This window comes from Lagenorhynchus albirostris, chromosome 14, assembly GCF_949774975.1.
Source record: "Lagenorhynchus albirostris chromosome 14, mLagAlb1.1, whole genome shotgun sequence".
Classification (NCBI taxonomy): Eukaryota; Metazoa; Chordata; class Mammalia; order Artiodactyla; family Delphinidae; genus Lagenorhynchus; species Lagenorhynchus albirostris.
The window spans coordinates 173,485-192,408 of NC_083108.1; positions in this window are offsets into that span (position 1 = coordinate 173,485).

An 18,924-nucleotide genomic window follows, 5' to 3' on the forward strand; every position below is an offset into this window, starting at 1 on the left:
TTGCTGCCTGGAGCGGTGTTTATATTGATCTCAACCCAGGCACACCTGGGGAGGGCTGGCCGGCACGGTAAGGCTGCCCAGGCCAGCCAATCATCACCCCTCAGGGGCTCACAGTTGCAGAAAATGGACCTTGCTGAACCGGCCAGGTCCAAGGAACAGGTGTGGGCTCCTGAGTCAGGATAGACAAGGGGCTGCGGCTCTGGCTTGTTTTCTAATCATTTTATCTGGCCCGTGAGTGGGAGACAACTTCAAGAAGACCCTCTCCTAATGAGAGGAACCCAGGAGTCAGGGAGAGGAGGGGTGGTGGGTGGAGACAGAGGCCTGGTGCCCCGGCTGCCGTGGAAGCCTCTGGAAGACCAGGCGGAAGGAGACCACACAGAGTGAAGCCCAGGGTCACAGACATGTCCCGGAGCTGCTGTTTGTTAGTTCAGGTCCTGCTCTGAGGTGCTCTGTGTCAGCTCTGACCGACAGGTGGGCTGGGGGTGCTCTGCAATGAGGGCTACGTGCACGGTTCCTGTGTGTCCAGCGCTGCCAGGGTACCTGCCCAGGGGAGCTCCGTATCCTGGGAGGGGCCGGACCACGAGAGCCCCATGGGCTGCTGGGTGCCGGCCCAGGTGAGCTCCATATCCTGGGAGGGGCCTGACCACGAGGGCCCTGGGGGCTGCTGGGGGACCTGCTCAGGTGAGCTCCATACCCGGGGAGGGGCCTGGCCACGAGGGCCCCGTGGGCTGCTGGGTGCCTGCCCTGGTGAGCTCCATACCCTGGGAGGGGCCTGGCCACGAGAGCCCCGTGTGCTGGGGGGGGGCGTGTGTATGAGCGCCCTCTCTGTACAGCCGGCACTGAGTTGCTTAGCAGCTTCCCTGTGGGCAGTGCTGGGATGAAATGAGAACCGGGAGATGCCACGGGCCCCCTGAACCCCTGTCCATCTAGAGTGATGAGGTCAGTAGGCGGGTGCTGGCCACTGTGCTGCATGAGGGAGGCCCCACGGGTACCTCTTGTGTCTTCCAACTGACACCACGGAGGCTTCCCCAGGACAGAGCAGACAGCCTGTCTGGGGCAGGTGGGAGCTCCTGGTGACGCTGCAGGGGACATGAGAGGGACAGACCAGGCAGGAGGGGGTGGGAGCCCAGGCAGAGCCATGGGGCTCGGGGCCGAGGGGGCCTTTCTGGGTCTGAGCTGGGAGTGGACGTGCAGGTGGTGAGTGTGATCCAGGAAAGCTGCCCTGGTGACGTGAGGCTGATCGTGCTTCAGAGTGACAAGCCTTCCGGGTAATCCCAGAACAGGATAGTGAGACGGATCCTGTTAGAAGAAGGTAAGTGAGTCCCCCCAGGAGGAGGCTCTGTGAGCTGGCCCCAGGAAGAGGTGAAGGGAGCAGGCGTGGAAGCTGTGGGGAGTGGGCAGTCCCCCTGGGCGGGCGGCGGGTGCAGACCCCACTCCGTGGTCCCACAGCTGTGCTTCCGGCTGGATTACTTGGCTTCTGGGAGCCTCAGCTTCCCGGTCTGCTCCTGGGGTGATGGTAGCATGGACTGACTAGTAATTCACTCAGAACAGGGTAGGAAGGGGTCTAGTGGAAATTCCACAGAACACCGTCAGTATGGGAATCGCAGGCCCTGTTTCCCGCAGGTCTGTCTTCAGGATGGGGAGAGAAAAGCCGAGCAGACTTGCAGCAGAGCCTGGGGACGGGCTCCGTTTGGTGGGTGCCCCTGTTTCCTGCGTCTCGGAAGGAGCAGCTCCAGCGGGCAGTGGCAGGTTCACCCCACACCTGGGAGCATCCAGACCTCAAGGCCCAGCAGCCCCGAGCCCTGTGTCTGGGCCCCCGGGAGGCAGGTGGGACAGGCCGGCGTCCTCCTCGGCCCTCTTCCTGCCCAGAACATTCGGGGTCCGGACCGTCATTAGGGAGAAGCAGGGATGGGGGTGTCCCATGTGGGAACAGGACACGGAGCAGCTTGTGCACGTGGACATCCACACTGGGAATGGGGTTCGGTGGGACGCGGGCACCGGGAGGGGCAGGCGGTGGGCCTGAGGAAGCAGGGCGGGGCCGGGGTTGCTGGGGGCGGGGGGCGTGCAAGCTTCGCCTGTGCCGGGCCTCAGACTCCACGGGGCTTCCCTGCCCTGGTCACTGGGCAGGAGGGGCCGAGCAGCGTTGGTGGAGGGACCCCTCGCATTCCCAGGCTCTGCCAGCATCAGCCCTCCAGGTTATGGGTCGGGAAGCCTGAGGGGCGCAGGCCCAGCTGTGCCCACAGGGAGGCCTGGAGGGGTCGGGCGGGAAGCACGGGTGTGGTCTCGCCTGTGCGGAAGCTCCCGAGCCACTGTCCAGTGGGAGCCCTCACCTCGCACGTGGGTTTCAAGTCCACGGCTCAGATCACCTTCTAGCCGCTTGGTTTGTTTTCTAGACACAAAGTCCTAATATCTCCTATGTCCCCTGCCCGTGAAAAGGCACATCTCACCTGGCACCAGGTGCTGCCTCTGGTCCCGCCTGACTGGACGCCCAGCAGCCAGTGTCACCACGTCACGACTGTCAGGGGTGTCAGGCATGGGGGGACGAGAGCACACGGTCCAGGCCCACTAGGGGCCGTGCCGTCCACGGAGCCGGTGCTGTGGCTGTAGGTGTGCCCTCCCCACCCCGCGGGCAGAGACCACCGTCCCCTTACAGACTGTTACCAGGTGAAGTCATGTGGACCCTGCTCGGGCCCCAGCCTGCGAGGCGCTCTGCCCCAGCGGGGAAGGTTTCCTTGTTCCATGTGGGTTCAAGTAGGCAAATAACAGAACCAAAGCCGAGACCAACACAGCACAGGCTCTACCCAGTGGCCAAAGAGTGGAGAAGCGGGAACTGAGTTCACAGATCGCCTTCTCGCCTTCCTGGAGAGAGAGGTTTAATTTTAAAGAGTAAAGACAAAGGGAGGAGGAGGGAGGCTAGTGATGGGATGAAGAGGCCTTCCGGGGGAAGGGGCGGGGCTTCTTCCAAGGGGCTGGGGTACCACCTCCTTTTACCCCTTTCTGGTCCTTCATGTCCAGCCATGGCCGCCAGTAGGTGTGTCACTTAATATGCTGATGTAGTAAATTCAACACGTGATGAGACTCGGGGTCGGTTGGAGGTCACACTCATTGCCATCTTGGTCCCAGCTGGTTCCATCTGTTTGTTTGTTTGTAGCATCGTTTCTTATCTCTGGACCCCTTCACTTAAATACTTAGGGGAACTCCTGCTGAAGGTGGGGGTGCAGGACAACCCTGTGAAAGGTGGGTGCACGGGGCTTGAGCAGGGCCTGGAGCAGCTCTGACAACAACAGGAGGCTGAGACGGGCGGGCAGTCTGACGCCCGCACTGGGGCCTGTGGTCGGCATGCAGAGGGGGTCAGCTGGGCGCATGTGTCAGGGAAGGTTCTCGGTGTTTACACAGAAGATGTGGACGTGGGCCCAGATGCAGAGCTGCCTGCAAACGCTGCTACAGAAACCCCCGATTCTTTCCTGAGAAAACTGGTGGGCGGTCATTCAGGCAACAGGGCAAACTGCTTGCTCTGGAGGCTCTTGTGGGGAAGTGGGGACTTAGCAGGGGCTCAGCCTGCATAACTCCAGAAGCCCTCCCAGGACAGCTCCAGAACCGCTTCTGGAATGGCAAGCAGAAGTGGGTCTTCCACCTACTAGACGTGGAGGAAAGGGCTGGGGTCTGCAGGGCCGCCCTCACCTTCAGGTACCGGCTGGGAGGCTCACAGGACCCGGCACATGCTTGTGACTTGTGTCCTCACAGCTGACATGGGTCACAGCACACAGTACGGATGCCCGGGGGGGAGGGCCCCTGCTCCGGTCACCTCGTGACCCGTCATGCCCCCTCCTTCCCTCGAGGGTCTCTAGGGTGTCTCTTCCCCCAGCGACAAGGGCAGAGCCATTACAGTTACCCCCACCCCCGTCCCCCCAGGGAAGCTCATTAGAGGCTTGGTACCCGGCTGGGGGCTGGTCATGTGGTGTTGTCTGCCCTCACCCTCCAAAATGCCGGTGCCCAGAAGGGGAGCCGGGGTTCAGCACGAGCCACGTGGTTTGTGCAAACAGCACAGGCGCAGCGGGCTGCCCCTAACGGGAGGCGGGAGGGTTTAGATCAGGCCAGGGAGCTGCTCACCAGCTGCATTAGCTTCCCGAGGCAGCTGTGACGAACGACCACAGAGGCTCAGAGCAACAGAAACCTGTCCTCTCTCAGTCCCGGAGACCAGACGTCTGAGGTCAAGGTGTCCCAGGCCCGCGCTCCCTCCGGAGGCTCCAGAGGAGGGTCCTGCCTGCCTCTTCCAGCTTCTGGGGGCTCCAGGCGTCCCTGGGCTTGTGGCCTCATCCCTCCTGTCTCTGCCTCCATCTTCACATGGTGTCTCCTGTGTGTCTGTGTCTCTCCTCTAGTCTCTTAGAAGGACACTGTCACTGATTCAGGGCCACCCGGATCCAGGATGACCTCATCTCCAGATCCGTAACTAACTGTACCTGCAGAGACCCTACTTCCAAATAAGGTTCTTTTCTCAGATTCTGGGAGCCATGACGTGGACATAACCTTTGGGGGGACCCCCCCCATTCAACCCACCATAGCACCCAGTTCCCAGATGCCAGCCGACCTTCCTCAGGACAGCATCAGGCTGGTGATGTTCTGTCTTTCTGCACGGAGTTGTCTCTTGTTTCTTGTGGTAACAGTGAGGTTGGGTGGGGGCGCTTCTGGCTGACCTCCCGGACATTCCAGGGACCACGCTGACGTGTCCTTCCCGGGAGGGTGCGAGCACGGCCAGGGCTCCCTGGGAATACTCCACACAGACCGCTCAGTGGTCAGACACCTGCATGGGCTGGACCGGTCCCTGGCACCTTCTACCACATCCACAGCCTGGTGGACTCTGTGCGGGCCTATGACCAGGAGGTGTGGACCGGCAGGATCGGTGGGAGCCCTCCTGCCTGCCATGTGGCCTCCAGCCCACCACAGACCCTCCAGTCCTGCCGTGGACACCCCCATCGCATTAACCCCCAAGAGGCCTTCTGGGAGGGGTGAGAACTTGGCCATGAAGAAGACAGGGCAGGCCCTAACTGCAGCAGGTGGAGGCAAGGACTGGGGGTGCTTGGCTATTTGTCCCCCAAAGACCCAGGATGTGGGCTCTGACTTGATGGGTCCACCTCCACCTGGGCTCACCTGGGGGGTCGCTGCAGGGAGAGCGTGTCCTTGGGTGATTTTCCAACTCTCCCCACCCCCAGCTTCACCCTCTGGGCCCCCCTGGCCCCATTAATAGTCTTTAAATAGTGTCTCTCACCCATCAGGCCTGCGTGGGAGATTTTAATATTGTGCGGGAGTCCAGCGACCAGCGCCCATGTGTCCTGTGTGTCTTGGGAGGGGAGGGAGCCTCGCTCTCACATTCCTGCCCCAGTGCACCTGGGGTCGGGGGCAGCAGACCCAGGCTCTGTTCCGGCAGAAGCTCCCTTTCTGTGAACAGGTCTTCCCCCACTCCCGTTATCCTCACTGGAGACTCAGGAGGCCACAGCATCGGGGCACCTCCAGCACCAGGACCCCACCCTAGGGAATCTCTCAAGAGCAGGGACCAGGCCTGCAGGCGGAGGGGAGGAGGGAGCCGGCCGCTTCAGGATCCCCGGGGCTAGGAAGCCTCCTACGCAGGAGGGCCTTGGACTCAGCTTAACTACCACCCGGGGTCTCCCACCCCTCCCCTGGTAGGGGGGCCCTTCAGATTCCAGGGCCCCAAGATCCTCCCCACCGACTTCTGCCCCCAACTGCAAAGTCGGGGACCCAGAGACCCCCTCCCCGGCTTCTTTTTTCTTGCTCCCAGAATTCCCTGAAGCTGTTATACCCAGGGTTTATTATGGTGAAGGATGCAAGTTAAAATCAGCGAGGACAGGGGGACGAGCGGGGTCCAGCCTCCTCGGCTGTGGCAGCCCAGGGAAGCCCACCTGAGTCCTGAAGTGCAGGGTTTATTGGGGTCTGTCACATCAGTGTGGGGACCGCCATGTGCCTGACCTTAGCCTCCAGCCCCCGGGGGGAATCAGGAAGTCCCACCGTGCATCACGCCGTCAGCACAGACCAGCCTGGACTGAGGCCCACGGAGCATGGACACTCCCGTCAGACTCAAGGTGACCTCCTAGAGCCAGGAGCAGAGGCCCAGCCTCTCTGTGGGCAGATGAACCCACACTGCACAGGCCCTGGTGCAGTGCCCGTTCCGTGGGGTCAGCATGGGTGCACGTGGGTCAGCCAGTGTCTGTGTCTCTCAGCCTGTGACCACAGACCACACTGTCCTGCTCTGCTCACAAGAGCGAGGCCAATGGAGGGACAACAGGGGTGGGAACAAAGCCGGGTCATGGTCAGGCTGGGTGAGAAAGCGTCCAAGGAGCAAGAACCCGGCTGCCCTTGCCTGGTGAGCCGAGAGCTGACGTCCACCCTGTGGGCAGCCCCTCTCCCCACGTCGCGAGGTAAGGCTGCCTTTCCTGCACCCTGGGCAGGGTCATGCCTGTGTATACAGCAGGACGCACAGCAGTGCACGCAGCAGGCCTGATGCCTGCCCTTGCCATGGACTTGGGGGCTTGGTGAGGGTGGAACATCCCGACAGGACACGGGCCGACCCTGGGGAGGATGTAGGGGTGAAGCGTTTGGGAGCCTCTGGAGGGGATCCTCACCTGTCTGCACAGGTGGACTGAGGACACAGACCAAGGGTGGGCAGGCGGGGAGCCCACGAAGGGTCCTGGGTCATCCCTGAGGCTGGAGGAGGGGTGTGGAGCTGGGGGTGACGGCGGTGGGGAGGAGGGGCTGATCACAGGACAGTGCGGAGACAGAGCATCCGAGGCAGCGGGGAAGGTGAAGACTGTGCCCGATGGCAGGACGGAGAGACCAGCAGGCGGCGCTGCAGGCGCGGGGAGCAGGGCTGCTCCCTGCAGGGCAGCGCCAGAGCCCCGCACCGCTGGAAACCACGCAGTGTCCAGACAGAACCCCAGAGGATGGGGGGCCATATGGGCAGGAAGAGTTTGGAAAAGTCACCTTATCTCCACATGTCCTGGGGGAGGGGTCCCTGCTCCAGCCTCGTTCCTTAAAGTCTCCCCACCTGGGGAAGTCAACACACTCAACAGCCGGTCGTGAACGGCTTGGAATTTGTCCAGAGGATGAAGGGGAAGCGGGGGAAAGAATGAGAAACAAGCTCTACGTGTTTGGACAGCACATACCACTCTAATTTCCAATCAGGAAGAGGAATTTCCCAAAGGCTCAGGCTGCCCCTGTAACCAGAATGGGGCTTAAAGCGATCCTGCCACTTTGTGGCCGGTTCCAGAAACATGTTGAAGACAGGTGCTCAGGAGCACTGCAATCCACAACGCCTGCAGGGTTGTAAATGACAACTATGGTGGAAAAATGTCTTGGGGTAAGTAATTGAAAAGAACTTGAAAACAAGGCAGAATTGCAGGAACCGGATTGCAAGACGTAGACTGGACTCGCCGTTAAAGCACGTGAAAGCTGCTCAACATTGCCTACGAGTCAGTTGGCCAAAAAGGGCGTAAAGGTGTAAATCCATATGCCCTTGTGCCAACCAAACATGCGGGAAATACAAATCAACACTACAAAGATGCATCGCTTTGCCCCAGTCAGAATGGCCGTCCTCACAAAGTGTAAAAACCAGAAATGGAGGAGAGGACGTGGAGAAAAGGGAACCCTGCTGCGCTGATGGTGGGAATGTCAACTGCTAACAGCCACCCTGGAGAAGGGTATGATGTTTCCTAAAAATTCTAAAAAACAGAGCTATAGGGACTTCCCTGGTGGCGCAGTGGTTAAGAATCCAACTGCCAATGCAGAGGACACGGGTTCGAGCCCTGGTGCGGAAAGATAACACATGCCGCGGAGCAACTAAGCCCGTGTGCCACGACTACTGAGCCTGTGCTCTAGAGCCCATGAGCCACAACTACTGAGCCCATGTGCCACAAGTACTGAAGTCCAACGCCTAGAGCCTGTGCTCCGCAAGAAGAGAAGCCAGTGCAATGAGAAGCCCAGGCACTTCAACGAAGAGTAGCCCCAACTTGCTGCAACTAGAGGAAGCCCACGTGCAATAACAAAGACCCAACACAGGCAAAAAAAAAAGAATTAATTTAAAAAAATAGAGCTACAGAGCATACGGCACCTCCAGTCCTGGGTGTATATCTCGGGATAACCATAAATCCATAGGACACAGGAACTTCAACTATTAGTGCAGCCCTTTTGCAGGAGCCTCGACTTGGAAACAATGTAAATGTCCTTGGAAGGAAAAAATGGATAAAGAAGATGTGGTACTTATGTACAATGGAATATTACTCAGCCATGAAATCAATGAAATAAGGACAGTTGCAGCAACTCAGGCGGACTTAGGTACAATCATTCTAAGTGACATAAGTCAGACACAAAAAGACACTTAGCATAAGATATCACTTATAGGTGGAATCTAAAAATGGCTACACATGAACTAAATTACAAAACAAACAGTCACACATTTAGAAAACAAACTTATGGCTGCTAAAGGGGAAAGGTGGGGTGGGGTGAGGCATAAACCAGAGGGTTGAAATTAGCACAGATACCGTTCCAAAGACCAAATAGGTAATCGACAAGACCTCCTCTATAGCTCAAGGAACTGGACTGGGCACACTCTAGTCACCAGAAAAGAATATGTACGACTGGTAAGAATGTGAAAAAGAATTTATGGATGTCTCTCTGTAAGTGAATCAAGTGGATGTGCAGCAGCAAGAAAGACAGCATGGAAAATCAGCTACACCTCATTATAAAAATAAATTACAAAAAAAAACAAACCACAGGGAGAAACTGTTACAAAATTCGTTCAGGGGCTGTGATGAAACCTGCATTGACCCCATCTAGATCCACAGCTAAACGGGACAAGAGCAGAGGGCTCAGTTTCTGTCTCTAGGTTTACAGTCTAATGCTAGCTCAAGTCATTGTACCTCTGTTCATACACTGCTGATTATTTTCAACAAACCCCAAAGATATCAGCGTTTTATATTTACTATTTGGTGCTTGAAGTGGAGTGCCAGGCAGCATCTTGAGTATATTAATCCAGGCTGAGCTATGCTAACCTGGAGCGCTACTTGGAGATGCCCAAATCTTTAACATAGTCATAACAGTCCCTGCACTTGTAATAATATTCTCTACAGTTGTACCCATTATGATTGCAGGGTTTGAAAACAGACTTGGGCCACTAATAACTGGGGCACCTGAGGTAACATGTCCCCAAATAAAGCATGTAAACTTTTGACTACTTCCCCCGACATTCTTACTCCTCCTCATATCACCAATGGAAGCTGGTTCAGGCACGGGTGGAACCGTGTATTCAGCTCTGGCCTGCAGTGTGGCCCACGCAGGAGCCTCTGTCGACCTAACCATTTCCTCCTTACATTTAGCAGGTGTCTCTTCAATTCCTGGTGCTATTACTTTTATCACTATAGTCTTTCATACAAAACCAGCAGTCGTATCCCAATACCAAACACCATTATTTGTTTAATCTTCCCCAACTATAGCCATATTACTATAATTACCACTCTCAGTCCGAGCAGCCAGAATTGCCATACTGTTAAGAGATAGAAATCTCAACACTACCTTCTTTGACCCTGCAGGAGGAGAGCGAATCCTATACCAACACCTATTCTGATTCTTTGGTCACCCTGAAGTGTGTATTCATGGCCTACCAGGCTTTGTTATAAACTCACATATCATTACATACTATTTAGGACGAAAAGTGCCTTTCAGCTATTTGGGAATGTTATGAGTCATGTCCACCGGCTTTTTAGGATTTCCCTTGTGGGCCCATCTTATATTTACCATAGGGACAGCTGTCGACTCAGTAGCATACTGTGTATCAGCTACCGTAATTACTTCTATCCCTACAGGAGTAAAAGTATCTAGCCGATTAGCAACTCTTCTTTTAATTTTTTTTTTTTTTTTTTGCAGTACACGGGCCTCTCACTGTTGTGGCCTCCTCCCGTTGCAGAGCACAGGCTCCGGACGCGCAGGCCCAGCGGCCATGGCCCACGAGCCCAGCTGCTCCGCGGCATGTGGGATCCCCCCGGACCGGGGCACGAACCCACGCCCCCCGCATCGGCAGGCGGACTCTCAACCACTGCGCCACCGGGGAAGCCCCATTTTTTTTTTTTTTTTTGGCTGCGTTGGGTCTTCGTTAATGCACGCCGGCTTTCTCTGGTTGCGGTGAGCGGGAGCTACTCTCCGTCGCTGTGCACGGGCTTCTCATGGCAGTGGCTTCTCTTGCTGCAGAGCACAGGCTCTAGGTGCGTGGGCTTCAGTAGTTGTGGCTCACGGGCTCTAGAGCGCAGGCTCAGTAGTTGCGGCGCACGGGCTTTTTGCTCTGCAGCATGTGGGATCTTCCTGGACCGGGGATCGAACCCGTGTCCCATGCATTGGCAGGCCTATTCTTAACCACTTCGTCACCAGGGAAGTCCCTGATCAGCAACTCTTCACGGAGGTAATATTATATGAGCTCCCACTCTATTATGAGTTTTAGGCTTTATTTTCCTTTTTACAGTAGGTGGTTTGACAGGAATCATCTTAGCCAACTCATCCCCGGACATTGTCCTCCAGGATACACACTATGTAGTAGCACACTTCCATGACACAGTGTCCATGGGAGCAGTCTTCACTATTATAGGAGGCTTCCTACACTGATTCCCACTATTCTCAGGTTATACACTTAACTCAGCGTGAGCAAACAGTCACGTCACAGGTATATTTGTCGTAGTAAATACAACTTCCTGCAGCACTTTCTTGGCCTCTCAGGGATGTCACTACGTTAGTCTGAGTACCCTGAGGCACACACAACATGAAATATTTTGTCTTTAGGCTCATTCATCTCAGTAGCAGCAGTAATGCTAATAATCTTCATACTTTGAAAAGCATTTGCATCTAAACAAGAAGTCTCAGCAGTGGAAACTGCTACTACTAACCTAGAATGGTTACACGGATGCCCTCCACCATATCCTATGTTTGAAGATCCTACCTATGTAAATGTAAAATAAGGAAGGACTCAAGTCCTTTTCAACCAGTTTCAAGCCAACACCATAACAATTATGTCTTTCTCAATAAATGAGATAAAAGTTAAAAGTGATGTAACTTTGTCAAAGTTAAATCCTAGGCTAAATTCCTGTGTATCAAAAGGCATATCAATATCTTCTAGGCTCTCAAGATGCAACATCACCCATTATGGAAGAACTTTTACATGTTCATCATCACACATTAATAGTTATTTTTAAAATAAGTTCTCTAGTCCTCTATATTACTTCACTAATATTAACAACTAAACTACCTCATATACATACAATAGATGCACAGGTAGAGAAAATGTGAACAATTTACCAGCCATTATTGTCATCTTAGCTGCTCTATCATCATTGTGAACCCTTTACATGATACATGAAAGCAATAACTCTTCCCAAACCATACAAACTATGGGTCAGTAATGATACTGAAGCTGCAAATACACAGATTATGAAGATTTTAACGTTGACTCCTCTGTAATCCCCACATCAGAGCTAAAACCAGGAGAATAATGACTAATAGAAGTCAACAACCCAGCAGTATAGAGATAGTCACTGAATATTAGTTTCATCTGAAATTGCTGTACACTCCTGAGCTGTTCCTTCTCAGGCCTAAAAAGAGCTGCTATCCCAGGACGCCTAAATTAAAGAATCCTAATACCAACAGGACCAGGCCGATGTTGTGGACAAGAGAGCTCATTTTCCTGAGTTCAAAGACAGGACAGAGGGATATGGCTGAGATATGGGGTGAATATGGAGCCCATGGGGATGCACTGTCCAAGCTCCAGGATAGGAATGGGGTCTCTGGGGTCCCAGGCCACCTACCACGCCCTCCCGAGCAGGATCTTGGCAAAATCCCCTGTCAGTGATGAGGCAGCCCTAGCACTTGTCATACCCCAATGCTGTGTCCTATGTGGGCCCCATGCTCTTGGGACCACACCCACACTCTGCAGGTCCATGCTGCAGGGTCCTTCATGCCTCAGGAGTAGAGACCACACAGCAAGCAGCTCGCTCCGCAACCAGCAGGAGGAGGGGAGGAGAGCAGGGGCACCAGGGGAATCTCGCTCGGACAACACCACCCCAGGGGTGCCAGTGGGGCCAGTGATGATGCAGATGAGGCCCAGGCCAAGAGGGGGAACCAGAGGGCCCAAAGGCAGCTGGCCAGGTCCTGGCTCACCTGCACGCCGGACACCTTTGTCCCTCACACACCCCCTTCCTCATACACCCTCTCCTTAAATGCAGATTCTTCACATGCAAACAGGCAGAGCTTCAGACTGAAAGTCAGCTCTTCCAAAGTGACCCGTCCGCAAACACTGCAGGATCCCACTCCAGTGGGTGCCCTGGAGTCGACCACTCAGGGACTGAAATGGATGTCGGGGCCAGGGGCAGTGGGAGGGAACGGGGAGTGAGACTTTCATGGTTGTGGAATTTTGGTTTTGCAAGATGACAAGTTCTAGGGATGGTGGTGACGGCTCCACGAGAAAGTGAATAGATCTGATGCCTCAGAAACGTGCACTTAACATGGTGACGATGGTAAAGGGATGTGACGTGTTTTATTTCACTTCAAATAAATTCCTAAAATAATGTCTTATTAATTGAGATTCCATTTCGACTCCCCTTCACAAATGTCGGAGGCCCAAACACAGTCCCCCACCTGAGGGACCACCATGGTACCCTCACCTGGCACATGGGGTCCATTCTTAGCGGGGGCTAGTCTGTGCTCACCTGACCTCTGTCCAGGGGGACCCAGGCAGTGGTGACCCCCATAGATTAGATATATGATATGCTATGATATTAATATTATACCATCAAGCATTGTCTCTCACCAGAACACAGAGCAGCAACCCACTCAAACATGCCTGACCTCATATGAATGTGACAAGATTAAGAGAAGAAAAGGAAGCACTGGTTAATCAGGGCAACACCCTCAATGCAGATGTTGGAAATCTCAAAGGGGACAAGACACACTGCAGGCAAAGAGCACATATGTGGTCTCCCCGTACATGTGATCCTGACCCATGCAGATATGGTGAGACCCACACAATCCCCACACCCTTTACCTGGGGTCGCACATCCACATTCACCACGGTGACCCCACCTCCTCAGACCCTGCACCTAAAGTCACACGTTCTCTCTCAACAGGTGACCCCTCCTCCCCAGACTCCCCCACCTGGGTTCACACATGTATAGTCTCCAGGGTGACCTCACCTCCCCAGACACCCCCAACTGGGGTCAAACGTGCACATTCCCAGGGTGACCCCACCTTCCCAGACCCTGCACCTGGGGTCACATGTCCCCTTGGTCAGGATACCCTGGCTCTGCTGGTGGCTCCCCTAATACGGAAACAATCTGGGTTCCTGGGACCTTCTGGGATTGGAAAAAGTGGCAGATGGGTCTCCTCTCCCCACGCTTGTCCCAGAGAAGTCCTCCTCTTTTCACTTTGGTTCTGTTGATTTTACCTGTGTTTAAAGTTTTCATGCTAGAGATGAACACACTACTTGGTTCTGGCAGGCTCAGTCCTTTCTTGTCTCACTTACATGTTGAGAAAACTCACAGGACAGCAGGGCTGAAAGCCGAGGGGCAGCTCTGGATGCTGCTGAGTCGGGATGGGAGACTGGAAGGAGAGCTCAGCAGCAGCCTCACCTGTTGCCCATCAGCCTTTTGCCCAATCTGCTTGCCCTGCAATCAGTTCACCAGGTAAACCTGCCTCCCTACGCACCATGCACGTGCTGGTGAATTGGAATAATTTCCAGGTAGCCCTCCTGAGGATTCTCCAGGAGCCCCAGGGAAGGTGAACCTTGCAGGGATAAATACTAAGGCCCCGACCATAGCACTGACCCTTGGGAGGGCCAGGTAACCACACTCAGAGGAGTGGCTGTTACCTAGACAAGCCCACCTCAGCTCCAGACCCCAGACATCTAAGCACTGACCTTCAGATGCAGGCACGGAGCTTCCCAGTACTGAGGCCAGGCCGGGTTTCTACCCAGGTTCCCATAGTCCTAGCATACACAGAACATGGTTAGGTCTCAATCTTCTTATTATAGACAGCACATGGTCAGCTCTAAGAATCATCAGTAGACAGGACATGCAGAGGTCTAAATCTTCCATGTAGACAGAACTTGACCATGTTTAAACTAGCTTAGGGTAACTCATAGGAGGTACAGGTCACATACATGGGTCTCTCATCTTTGGACACCCACATCAGGAAACTGATCAAGATCTTTGTCATTAAACATTTCAACAGGCAAAAAAAAATGTTACCAATATCTCTGGTCAGGATCCACGGGTGAGCCATGAACTTCTTGTAGAGCAGCCCAGTCTCCTGCAAGGACAGACAAGAAGTGGACTGATTCCAGCCTCCGAGGCTTCCAGAAGGAGGTGGCTGCACTGGAAGCCCAGGCAGGACAGTCCTGCATGGTCCGGGCCAGGAGATCCGGTCTGTCCATTCTGCTGGCCGATTCCGGGTGGGGCGTTCAGGGCCACTGAGAACCCTGCACTCAGGTCCTGCTTCCCTGCAGTGTGTGTGTGTGTGTGTGTGTGTGTGTGTGTGTGTGTGTGTGTGTGTGTGTTTGTAGAAGGGGCGGTGGCTGACGGCTCCTATGGCTCCCAGTCAGGTGACCTCATGCCCTGGGGCTGACACCCAGCACGGGCACCAAGCTGTCTTCAAGGGGAGACACGGGGAGAGGTTGGGGCACAGAAGCCGTTGGAGAGGAGAACCCACTGTGGAACTCCTTGCACATTGGCTCATCCCCACCCAGGGAACCGCCTGCCCATCGTGGGCCCCATGTCACCCCCCAGCCCCCCACCCCCGAGGGCAGGGTGCCTGCTCTTTCAAAAGCACAGGGTCTCACATGAAGAAGACCCAGTGGGGGCTGTCACCCCCCCCCACTCCTGATGCTGAGTTCGGGAGAATGCACCCCCTTGACTGGGCAATGGGACCCTGTGAGGAATGGCGGCCCCATCCAAGTTGGGGCCTGGTTGAGAGATGGGAACACAGGAGCCAAGTTCAGGGCCTGGAGGCCAGGTCAACAGGAGGGACACCCCAGGCCCTGGTCGGGCTCTTCCACTGTGACATTGTAGCTTATAGGGACCTGGGACAGGTGACTGAATGTAATCGAGCCCTGGTCGGGCTCTTCCACTGTGACATTGTAGCTTATAGGGACCTGGGACAGGTGACTGAATGTAATGTAACCTGGGACAGGTGACTGAATGTAATCAGCTGGACCCTGAATGGGGCTGAAATAAGGTGTGAAGGATGTTACTAAGACAGTGACAGTCATTGGAAGACAGGCTCTGTGTCAGGACATCCTGTTCCATCCATTTAAATCCCTGAGATCTGTGATACATTAAACAAGATGGACTTAATTGATATTTATAGGACATTCCATCCAGAAACAACAGAATACACTTTCTTCTCAAGTGCTCATGGAACATTCTCCAGGATAGATCATATCTTGGGTCACAAATCAAGCCTCGGTAAATTTAAGAAAATTGAAATCATATCAAGCATCTTTTCCAACCACAACACTATGAGATTAGAAATAAATTACAAGGAAAAAAAGGTAAAAACACAAAGACATGGAGGCTAAAAATACGTTACTAAATAACCAAGAGATCACTGAAGAAATCAAAGAAGAAATTTAAAAATACATAGAAACAAATGACAATGAAAACATGACGACCCAAAACCTATGGGACGCAGCAAAAGCAGTTCTAAGAGGAAAGTTTATAGCAATTCAAGCTCACCTCAAGAAACAAGAAAGATCTCAAATAAACAATCTTACCCTACACATAAAACAACTAGAGAAAGAAGAACAAAGAAAACCCAAGGTCAGTAGAAGGAAAGTAATCATAAATATCAGAGCAGAAATAAATGAAATAGAAATGAAGAAAACAATAACAAAGATCAATAAAACTAAAAGCTGGTTCTTTGAGAAGATAAACAAAATTGATAAACCCTTAGCCAGACTCATCAAGAAAAAAAGGGAGAGGATGCAAATCAATAAAATTAGAAATGAAAAAGAAGAAATCACAAGCGACACTGCAAAAATACAAAGGATTATAAGAGACTACTACGAACAACTATATGCCAATAAAATAGACAACCATGAAGAAATGGACAAATTCTCGGAAAGGTACAATTTTCCAAGACTGAACCAGGAAGAATTAGAAAATATAAACAGACCTATCACAAGTAATGAAATTGAAACCGTAATTAAAAATCTTCCAACAAACAAAAGTCCAGGACCAGATGGCTTCACAGGCGAATTCTATCAAACATTTAGAGAAGAGTTAATACCAATCCTTCTCAAACTCTTCCAAAAAAATTTCAGAGGGAGAAACACTCCCAAATTCATTCTATGAAGCCACCATCACCCTGATACCAAAATCAGAAAAATATATCACCAAAACAAAGAATATTATAGACCAATATCACTGAGGAACATAGATGCAAAAATCCTCAACCAAATACTAGCAAACAGAATCCAACAGCACATTAAAAGGATCATACACCATGATCAAGTGGGATTTATTCCAGGGATGCAAGGATTCTTCAATATACACAAATCAATCAATGTTATACACCACATTAACAAATTAAGGAATAAAAACCATATGATCATCTCAATAGATGCAGAAAAAGCTTTTGATAAAATTCAACACTGATTTATGATAAAACCTCTCCAGAAAATGGGCATAGAGGGAACTTATCTCAATGTAATAAAGGCCATATATGACAAACCCACAGCAAGTATCACACTCAACAGTGAAAAACTGAAAGCATTTCCACTAAGAGCAGGAACAACGCAAGGACGTCCACTCTCGCCACTCTTATTCAACATAGTTTTGGAAGTCCTAGCCACAGCAATCAGAGAAGAAAAAAATAAAAGGAATACAAATTGGAAAAGAAGAAGTAAAACTCTCACTGTTTGCAGATGACATGATGCTATACATAGGAAATCCTAAAGCTGCCACCAGAAAACTACTAGAACTAATCAATGAATTTGGTAAGGTTTCAGGATACAAAATTAACGCACAGAAATCCCTGGCATTCCTATACACCAACAACGAAAAATCAGAAAGAGAAATTAAGGAAACACTCCCATTTACCATTGCAACAAAAAGAATAAAATACCTAGGAATAAACCTGCCTAAGAAGGCGAAAGACTTGTACTCAGAAAACTATAAAACACTAATGAAAGAAATCAAAGAAGACATAAACAGATGGAGAAATATACCATGTTCTTGGATTGGAAGAATCAATATTGTGAAAATGACTGTACTACCCAAAGCAATCTACAGATTCAGTTCAATCACTATCAAACTACCAATGGCATTCTTCACCATTGAATTAGAACAAAAAATTTTACAGTTTGTATGGAAACACAAAAGACCCCAAACAGCCAAAGCAATCTTGAGAAAGAAAAACGGAGTTGGAGCAATCAGGCTCCCTGACTTCAAACTATACCACAAAGCTACCGTAATTAAGACAGTATGGTACTGGCACAAAAAAAGAACTATAGATCAATGGAACAGGATAGAAAGCCCAGAGATAAACCCATGCACATATGGTCACCTTATCTTTGATCAAGGAGGCAAGAATACGCAATGGAGAAAAGACCACCTCTTCAATAAGTGGTGCTGGGAAAACTGGACAGCTACATGTAAAAGAATGAAATTAGAAAACTCCCTAACACCATACACAAAAATAAACTCCAAATAGATTAAAGACTTAAATGTAAGACCAGACACTATAAAACTCTTACAGGAAAACATAGGAAAAACAGTCTTTGACATAAACCACAGCAAGATCTTTTTTGACCCACCTCCTAGAGTAACAGAAACAAAAACAAAAATAAACAAATGGGACTTAATTAAACTTAAAAGCTTTTGAATAGCAAAGGAAACCATAAACAAGACAAAAAGACAACCCTCAGAATGGGAGAAAATATTTGCAAATGAAACAACAAAGGATTAATCTCCAAAATATACAAACAGCTCATGGAGCTCAATAATCAAAAAAACAAATAACCCAATCCAAAAACAGGCAGAAGACCTAAATAAACATTTCTCAAAGGAAGACATACAGATGGCCAAGAGGCACATGAAAAGATACTCAACATCACTAATTATTAGAGAAATACAAATCAAAACTACAATGAACACCGATTAGAATGCCCATTATTTAAAAATCTAGAAACAGTAAATGCTGGAGACGGTGCGGAGAAAAGGGAACCCTCCTGCACTGTGGGTGGGAATGTAAATTGATACAGCCACTATGGAGCACACTATGGAGGTTCCTTAAAACACTACAAATAGAACTACCATACAACCCAGCAATCCCACTACTGGGCATATACCCTGAGAAAACCATAATTCAAAAAGAGTCATGTATCACAATGTTCACTACAGCTCTACTTACAATAGCCAGGACATGAAAACAACCTAAGTGTCCATCGACAGACAAATGGGTAAAGAAGATGTGGCACATATATACAATGGAATATTACTCAGCCATAAAAAGAAACAAAAATGACTTATTTGTAGTGAGGTGGATGGACCTAGAATCCGTCCTACAGAGTGAAGTAAGTCAGAAAGAGAAAAACAAATACCGTATGCTAATGCATATATACGGAATCTAAAAAAAAGGGCTTCCCTGGTGGCACAGTGGTTGAGAGTCCACCTGCCGGTGCAGGGGACGCGGGTTCGTGTCCCGGTCCGGGAAGATCCCACGTGCCGCGGAGCGGCTGGGCCCATGAGCCATGGCCGCTGAGCCTGCGCGTTCAGAGCCTGTGCTCTGCAACGGGAGAGGCCACAACAGTGAGAGGCCCGCGTAACACAAAAAAAAAAAAAAAAGGAAAAGGAAAAAAAAATGGTTCTGAAGAACCTAGGGGCA